We start from the raw sequence: 9910 nt of genomic DNA, 5'->3' as shown, positions 1-9910 counted from the left end.
ATTATACAAAATTAATGAATCACATCACTGTCTTTGAAGGAAAAAAATCAGCTTACAAAAATAGCTGAAAGGTAAATTAATCAATAGGATAGCTAGGCAAATATATACTTATGTATGTATAGATATAGTTTATGCCCCAACTACTTCTTAAAAGGACTATAAAGCAGCAAACAATAAGTACACATGAATATATTTGATATATAAAGACAAGAAAAACTAGAAATCAAAAGTAAACAAAAGAGTAATAATTAAATCATAAATCATGAAATAGAGTGTTTAAATAAATGGATAAGTAAACTAATGGGATTGGTTTTTACTGAATATCAATTATGATATATTATGAATTTTCTAAACAATCAGAGGAATATAGATGGAGAAGGAAGAAAATTAGATAGAATCAGTGCTTCTCAAACTTTCCCCTGAAGTTCAAAGACAATGAGGAACTCCTGAGGAACAGGAAATTAAACATTCCACCAGAAATGAAAAATCAACTTATGAGTTAGAGAATTAATTAATATTGCATTCCATAATTAATATACTGGAAGTTTGGGACTAGCTGTATGATAGAACAAATGCTTAGCCCTTGTGAGGCTCTGTGTTCAATCTCCAGCATCAAACAAAATAGTAATTTGTTTAATGAAAAAACAATTTCATTGTTCATAATCTGTGAGTAAAATTTGATCTTCAGAATAAAGTACCACATAAGTGCTATATATAGTTTATCACTATTTTCCCATGGTATATTTTTTCCTACCCCTGGAAAGTAATATACACAATTTTAGAAGCATTAAATTTATAAAGTTCTCATCCGTTCATTTTTAAAAATCATACAAGAGATTATTATATTACATTATGTACTTTAAAATGAAATCTTTAAATTTATATATAATATATATGCAGCATTATACTGTATGGAATAATGTAAAAAGGGAAGAGATCATACCATTCTAGTCTTGAATTAGCTCAGTCTCTGACTGGATTACAGCAATCTGGTCCTAATTTATCTTCTAAAGCAAACTAACACAAATTCTTTTTTTGGAGGAAATAATATTATCCAGAACTGCTAGAGTTTTTTATATGCAATGTCTGGCATTCCATTAAAAACCACCAGACATACTAAGAACTGAGATCAAGAGGAAAAACAGACACTAAAAATAGAACCACAAATGACCCAATGGAGGGATAGTAACTACCTTGGCCAAGAAGAGAAAACTTCAATATATGTTTCCATGGAATGAAAAATTCAAGAATCAAAGTGATTGGCCTCTCCTGAGACATTCAGAATTTTGAAGCACAGGTTATCATAGAAAACAGAGGTCAACATAGGGTCAAAAACAGGGTAATTAGTTGAAAATCTTCAAATGGAAAAATTGCATCCCTGGGTTTCTGATATCTAGAAAGATAACTATTCTATCTGAAAGGAAATCATGAGCTTATCATGTAGAGAATTAGATCAGGGTTACTTCAACTGAAGTTAGAGGACAGGGTGAAGTATAAAACTGAAAACATGAATATTGGTGAATATCTGCTTGTTGAACCATGGGATTCCCCTGGCTCTAATTTAACCTGCTAATTTAACCCCAGGAACCGGGCATAAGTCCTTCCAGTCCAGTACTTTGGAATATTTTTCTCAGGAAGAGTCTTCTACAGGTAGAAAATGCTTGGGCTTCTCCAACCCAAATAGCCAGCTCATAACTAAGTAAATTTGAAGCCAGGCTTAGAGAATTTAAATTCTTAGAAAATTTAAATACTGTGATGAAATTGCTTTCTCAGAAAGATAAGGAAAAGTTGTTTAGAAACTATTTAAATTCTCATGACCACAGAAGTTCTAAGAATAAACAGTAATTTTGGAGATTAGCCAGATGGAGCAAAGGTCTTTAAAATTAAAGTCTGCATGCTCTGATCCTCATTACTGTGGTTAAAAATCATAATGAACTTTTGTCATTCTTTTGGCTGCCCAGCATCTGAACCCCTTCCTATATTCAGGAAAAATTTGACCTTGTGAGTCTTGGTAGGAAGCAGAATCAGTCTATCAGTATGAGTTTAAAGTTCCAGATTATCAATTTTCTAGCTTTCTTTGCAGCCAAACATGGACACGTGTCTTATCCTCAGTCAATCAGAATCCCTCTTCCTAAAATTTGAATGGAGAACTACTAATGTACACAATAGGGATGGCAGAAAACCATCTCTGGATACAATGGCAGTTGCATCAAGATTGTTTTCAGAACACAGTAGCAATGCCATGCTACCTCTGTTCAGTGACACATGCAGTGTCACATAAACTAAGGCCTGTAGGGTTTGGTGATAATATGTCAGTGTCAGCCTAAATTGACCACATCATTGGTGTGGTTTGAGTCTTTGTCTAGAGGTATGTTCTCCAAGCTTCTCAGAAATTCTGTAAGCAATCTAATAATAAGTTTCTTTTGTATTTAAGTGAGCCAAAGCTGATTTCAGTTAATTACAACCAAAAAAGTTTGCTGCTTCAAAATTCAGTGCCAGAAACTGCTATTAGTAGCCAATGTTAAATTACGGAATTAGTCAGCCCGGTCCTCTGAACTCATTTTAACATATTGCTACCCAGTTCTAAGAAAAATAAACAGGGAGATTATCTTAGGAGGCAGAGCCAAGGACCATGAAGTACAGGGTAAAGGGAATTCCCTGAAAATAGTGGTTGTAGGTCCAGGCCAACATGCTGACTAAAGAGCTCATTCCTCTCCCAGGCAAGAGTCTCCCCACTCCTGTGCTGTTGGAGAAGGTATGTGTTATGGACAGGGACCTGGGGCTTGTTTGCTGCTCTTGCCCTTTCTAGATCAGACGTTTTTATTGTAGCCCATCATTGGGCCATGAAAAACAAATGACGTCACAGATAGAGAAGAATGAATATCATCCCAGAAATCCTCGAGCTTGGGTAATGTTACTTCATGAGATTCCTGTGTACCTCCCCTGAAGGAGGATGTGAATGATTTGTAGAATGGCATGATCTTTTTTCAGTGTATGTAGAGATAAAAGAAAGGGTGGATTGTGGCAAATGTTTTCTACCCAACATCCATCACTTTATTCCTCTCTTCGGGAGAAACTTCAATGTTCTACAATTGTCCATCTCTCTCTCCTGTGATTGAAGGGATGGAAGTCAACCCTTATTTTCTTCAGAAGGAAATCCTATTTGGTCTGAACCAATCATACCTATCTGTACCTTTTCCTCTTGACAGCGATTGATTTAGGGCCGAGCATAATCCGACTATGACATTAAGAAATGAGAAGTGTTGTTGTAATGGGGGTGGGGGGAGTTTCCTTGGGACTAAAAAAGAAGAAAAAACAACCTTTCTGCCTCTGCACTATGCTCCGTTGAGATGTGACCTGGAACTACAGTAGCCATCTCACTTCCAGCCCGAAAATAAGGCTGGTGGCAAGAAGAAAAGAAAAAAGATTCACAAAAACCAAATTATATCAGATCAACAATTTATTATGGTTGTAGTTCATTCTGCCTTTGAACTTCTTGATCTATGAAAGAACAAATTTTCATATATTTTTAAAAATTTTTCTTTTTTAGTTGTAGATGGACACAACACCTTTATTTTATTTAGTTATTTTCATGTGTTGCTAAGGATTGAACCCAGTGCCTCACACCTGCTAGGCAAGCTCTCTACCACTGAGCAACAACCCCAACTCAGTTTTCTTATTGTTTCAATGAGTTTGAATTAGGAATTTTTGTCACTTGAAACCCAGAGCATACCAACCAATCTCCTTGCTTTTACTCTCAGAGTTAGTGAGAAGAAACAAAGTATGTCAAGAGATACTTAGATGACTCTAAGTATTGTTGAGAATTTAATTGTTTACATAAACAGGCTGGTTATGTAAAATTTTATTTGTCACCTACGTCAAAAAAATCTAATATAGGAAATTCAGTTTGTTCATTTGAGCTATATATGAACTCATTGGTCTCTTGTTGCTTAATCTACCACTATAAATCCCACACGGATTTGCTTGTCAAATAGAATCTTCTCTAACTCCTTCAGCTGTGGAGAATAAAGCCACCTCGGACAGCTGACTTAGACATTGTGCAGAGCTTCATTCTTGCAGCTTGTATATGCTTCATATTTGAACCGTGTTCACTTTTGTGACTTTTGTTGACTCAAAATTACAATGAAAATATTCATCTGGCCCTGGGCATGATAGCACATCTGTAATCCTAGACACCTGGGAGGCTGAGGCCGGAAGACCACAAATTCTAATACAACCTGGGCAACTAAAGTGAGATCCTGTCTCAAGATAAAGAAAAAAAGGGGATCCCTCTCCTCTCTGAGAGGACCCACTCTCTCACTTGAGAGTGTCCCCTTCCCCTTTCCTATCCCTTCAATAAACACTTCCCTGTTACTCTGAAAAAGAAAAGATTTTTAAAAAGGGCTCTCAATGATAGAGCACCCATGAATTTCATTCCTTGTACACCGCCCAACATACACACACACTCACACACTAAAAAGGAGAGGAAAAATCCTATGACCCTCCATATTTGTGTTTCTGATAATGTGATCTACTTATGACAAATCTAGATGCCTTAGATTCTTCTCTCTCTTTCAGCTCTTTTGTAAAATAGCTGGGGTATGTAAGGGCTGCTCCTGACAATTCTTTTTTTTTTTTTTTTCAGTAGTAGTGGGGATTGAACCCAGGGATGATTTACATCTCTACCCCCATAACATTTAAATATTATTTTTTAAGTTGTGAGACAGGGTCTCACTAAGTTGCCCAGCCTCAGACTTATGATCCTCCATCCTCAGCCTCCAGAGTAACTGGAATTATAGGCGTGTATCACCATGTCCTACTCTTCATCAAATTTATAATAAGTTACGCTAGCTGGGGATGTGGCTCAAGCAGCAGCGTGCTCACCTGGCATGCGTGTGGCCCAGGTTCAAGCCTTAGCACCACCTACAAACAAAAATGTTGTGTCCGCCGAAAGCTAAAAAAATAAAATATTAAAAAGTTCTCTCTCTCTTTAAAAAATAAATAAATAGATAAAGGTATTGTGTCCAACTACAACTAAAAAATAAATATTAAAAAAAATACCACCGAAAACTAAAAAAAAAAATAAATATTAAAATTAAAAAAAAAAATGGGGCTGGGGATGTGGCTCAAGCGGTAGTGCCCTCGCCTGGCATGCGTGCGGCCCGGGTTCGATCCTCAGCACCACATACAAACAAAGATGTTGTGTCCACCGAAAACTAAAAAAAAATAAATAAATATAAAAAATAAAAATTAAAAAATTAAAATTAAAATAAAAAAAAATAGGTTACCCTAAACTATAGGATCCAACAGGCCTTAAGGTACTCAATTTTACATACTCATGGGATGTCTCACTGATGTTGCCTAAGGATACGCAGTCCTTACCTACAATCCTTCTTAAATCCATCAAAACCTTCACATTTCAGTCCAGCCCTAAATTGGAGATGTAACCATCCCTTGAATGCAGAACACGGTTTTCCATTTTATAAAGGCAAACCCGCATCATTGTCTGTTCAAAGTTATGAGCAGGAAATACAAAGAAATTTTATTTATTTTAATCATCAAAAATTTTTTCATGAGCTGGGCCTGATGGCACAAACCTGTGGTCCCAACTACCCAGGAGGCTGAGGCAGGAGCATGATTTAAGCTCACAAGTCTAAGCCCAGCCTGGCCAACATAGTGAGAGCCCATCTCAGAAAACAAAGAAACAGCAAACAAGAATGTTTTCGTGAACTTTTATTAATCCAGGAAAAAGAAGTAATTGCTCTAAACTTACTTTACATTAATATCTTTCTTATCAGAATCTACAGCATCAAAATAAAAAAATTGAAAGCAAATTTGTCCAGATTGTACCAATTAGGGAAAAATATATGAACTAAAATATTTAAATATAAATTAAGGCACAAGAGTCATTCCAGCTCTTTGGAGACAGGTATCAATGACATTCCATAATGAAGTGACAGTATCCTTGTGAGCCTGTGGTTGCTCAGGCTTTGCTTTGAAGTGCAGAGATGAAAGGAGAGGGCTTCTCCCCTTAATTTAATAATGGAGATGCTTTGAACAGGGATGTTGCAGAGAATATTTCCCACATAGAATATCTGGGATGAGGAAAAAGAAAATATTCTCAGCACTTACTTATGCTTTATGGATAGGAAGAATTGAAGGGAAAAAAAGAATGAGCCAGCTAGAAGGGCGACAAGCTCTAGGACCCAAGTTCACAGGAGAATCCTTTGATTCAAAGCAGATGCTATCACCAATCATCAGGAAAATGGAAATCAAAACCACAATGAGATATCCCCTCATGCCAGTCAGGATGACTACACAGACATAGATATAGACATGTAGATAGAGTGTTGACAAGGACGTGGAGAAATTTGAATTCTTGTACATTGATGGCAGTAATGTAAATGACACAGAATGGAGGTTCTGCAAAAAGATTAAAAATAAAATTACCATATGATCCAGCAATCCAATCCTGGGTATACATCTAAAAGAATTGAAAACAAATTACAAAGAGATAGCTGCATTCCCAGGTCTATTATAGCACGAATCACAATAGACAAGATATGGAAACAACCCAAATGTCCTGTCCACAAAGGAGGAATTAAGAAAACAGCATGAAATATGATTCAGCCTTTAAACAGAAGAAAATACTCCCATTTGCAACAACATGAATGAGCCCGGAGGACATTATGCTAAATGACATAAGCCAGTCACAGAAGGACAAATTTTGCATGCTTTCACTTACGTGAAATAGCTAACATAGTCAAACTCACAGAAACAGAGAATGGTGATTGCCAAGGGCAGAGAAGAAAAGGAGGAACTATAGTGCTCAAGGAGCATAAAGTTTCAATGATGCAAAGATTTAAAAAAGAAAAAGTTCTAGAGATAAGGCACACCATGCTTAGAGTTAATAACGTGCTGTTGCACCTTCAGCAATTTGTTAAGCGCTTCAGTCTCATGTTGAGGGTTCTTAGTACTGGGGAGAGGGGTATCACATATATACATGAACAAAGTGACACAAGGAAACTGTCTGAGGTGATGGTTATTTTTACCTCCTTGATTGTGGGGATGGTCATGGGTGTGTGAAATATGTCCCACTCATTAAATGCTCAACCTTAAGCATGCAGTGTTTATTGTATATCAATTATATTTCAATAATGCTGTTAAGAAATAAAATGAAATCAAGACTACATTTTACAAATAATTAAATAAAAGACACTTCTAGAAGGAGCTATTTAATGCTTCATGTCTGGGCCTTTGGCAGACACTGCAAGCGGATAAGTTTGCATCTCAGAATTTCATGGGCTGGAGAAGAGTTTAACTGGTTTCCGGCCAGAAAAAAAAAAAAAAAATAGAAAAGAAACAAAATGAAGGATGAGATAAGGACACATCAGGGCTAAGGGGCCATGAAGTCTCTCTTCCTCATCCCTGGGTGGTGGCAAGATAGAATGACCCTGTTTGAAACAGGAGTCATTTTTTTTGTAATAGACAAATAGGGTTTTAATGTCTGGGCACTGGTTTAAGCTGTCTTTATGAGGAAGGACCCGCTTGCAGAAATGGGCTTTGGTTGGCCCTCTTTGAGTAGAAAAGGAAATGGAGATCTTTGCCATCCCCTCTGCTTAACAGAAGGAATGTGAGAGCTGACGGGGGCTTCGGGTGGGAATCATCAACATGAAACCCTCAAGTGGACCCTGGGTGTAGGAGGGTCTATCGAGAGAGCTGTATTAAGTGATTGAATGATTTTTGTGGTAAACCCTAGTCACAATTTCCCTTTTCAACCTTTGGTAAAATTTATGCTCTCATTACTACTTTAGAAAGCATGTTTTCTGCGTCGGACAACAGGTGTAAATGTGGAGTCCAGCTTTGAGGTTAGTGTGTCTGAAAATCCAGGAGACATGATTCTACAAATCCAGTAGGGCAGGCCCACAGGTGCTCTTGGCCTGACCTGAAGATGGCCCAGGTCATCGGGAAAGCTCTCCTGCTTTCTGATAATATGGATGCCCACGTGTCACCCTGCCAAGCAGGAAGAAAAAGCAAAGGGTTTCTTTCTAGGGTTCCTTGTGGAATGGGGAGAATAAGCCACAGCTTTCAAAAGCCACACTGCCTTATACATGGGTTCTTTAGAGTTTATTATTGTTAGTCTCTAGTCTTTATCAGTCTTTTCTTTCTTCTTTTTCTTCCCCCCACCCCTTTTTCCAATTGTTTTAGCCTGATCTCAGCTGGGCTAGTTTAGAGGACAAAAGGAACCTGGTTTCAAGGTTGAGCCAAAGAGATAACAGGGCAATAGCTCCTCTGTGTGGCTGTTTCAGAAGAGCAAGAAACATTGACCCCTGAGTATACTCAAGGGAAGGGGAAAATGCAAAGAAATGGTTATGGGAGACGTAACTGTCACTGTTATCACTAAGGAAGGTGGTGTTTTTCTTTGACCATCATCTCTTTTTAGAACCATGGAGTTCTAAACGATGAATGGAAATGGGATGAAAATACAAACTCAGGATATCCCCTCAAATTTTATTTTTGCTTGACAAATAATAATTGTACATATTTCTGGGGTATATGTTTTGATGCATATATACATTATGTAATGTTCAATTTAGGGTAATTAGCATATCCATCATCTTAAATATTTACCATGTTTGTAGTAACAATACTCATAACCCTCTTTTAACTATTCTGAAATATACAAAATATTATTAACCATGTTACCTTACTATACAGAAGAATACGAAAGCTTATTTCTTCTATCTGATTATACACACACACACACACACACACACACACACACACACACTGGGGATTGAACCCAGGGATGCTTTTTCACCGAGCCACAGCCCCCCACTTTTTAAAAATATTTTTTTAGTTATTGATAGACTTTTGTTTATTTTGTATGTGGTGCTGAGAATCGAACCTAGTGCCTCACACATGCCAAGCAAGTGTATTACCGCTGAGCCACAGCAACAGCCCTCCTCTTTTTTATTTATTTATTTATTTTAATTTTAAGACAGGGTTTTACTAAGTTGTTTGAGGCTGGCCTCAACTTGAGATCCTTCGGCTTCAGCCTCCAGAGTCACTAGGATTAAGGTATGCATAAATGGCTATCTGACTATAATTCTGTAGCCCCTTTCCAGGGCTCTGGTGACCACCATTTGACTCTACCTCTGAATTTAACCTTCTTAGATTTACATATAAGTGTTATCTGCTTCTCCTCACCTGACCTGTTTCACTTAATGTAATGTCCTCTAGATTCATCCATGTTGCTGTAAATGACAGAAATTGCTTTTGTTTTGCTAAAACTGAATAGTGTCTCTCTGTGTGTGTGTGTGTGTGTGTGTGTGTGAGAGAGAGAGAGAGAGAGAGAGAGAGAGGTGTGTATACACAGATAGATACCACATTTTTAAAATCTACTCACACTTACATTGTTTCTATTTCTTGACTGTTGGGAACCATCTTACAAGGACATGGCAGTGCAGATGTCTCTTTGGCATTCTGAATTCAATTCTTTTGGTTATGTACCCAGGAATGGGATTACTGGATCATATGGTAGTTCTAGTTTTAGTTTTTTTGAGAAACCTTCATATTATTTTCCATAAAGCCTATACTAATTTGCATCCCTACCAGTAAGTGTATAAGGGTTCCCTTTTCCCCATTCCATCAGCAGTATTTATTATGATCTTATATATAGAAAAGTCCTAAATACTCCAGGGAAAAAAAAAGCTGGTTAGAACTGATGAAAAAATTCAGCAAAGTTGCAGGGCTCAAAATCAACTTATAAAGGTCAGTATCAGGGGCTTGGGATATAGCTCAGTGACAGAGCACTTGCCCTGCATGTAAAAGGCCCTGGTTTCCATCCCCAGCAGCACACATACATGAACACACATAAAAATAATAGGAATACATTTAACCAATTGTT

Source organism: Callospermophilus lateralis, chromosome 4 (assembly GCF_048772815.1).
Source record: "Callospermophilus lateralis isolate mCalLat2 chromosome 4, mCalLat2.hap1, whole genome shotgun sequence".
NCBI lineage: Eukaryota > Metazoa > Chordata > Mammalia > Rodentia > Sciuridae > Callospermophilus > Callospermophilus lateralis.
This window is presented reverse-complemented; position numbering follows the sequence as displayed.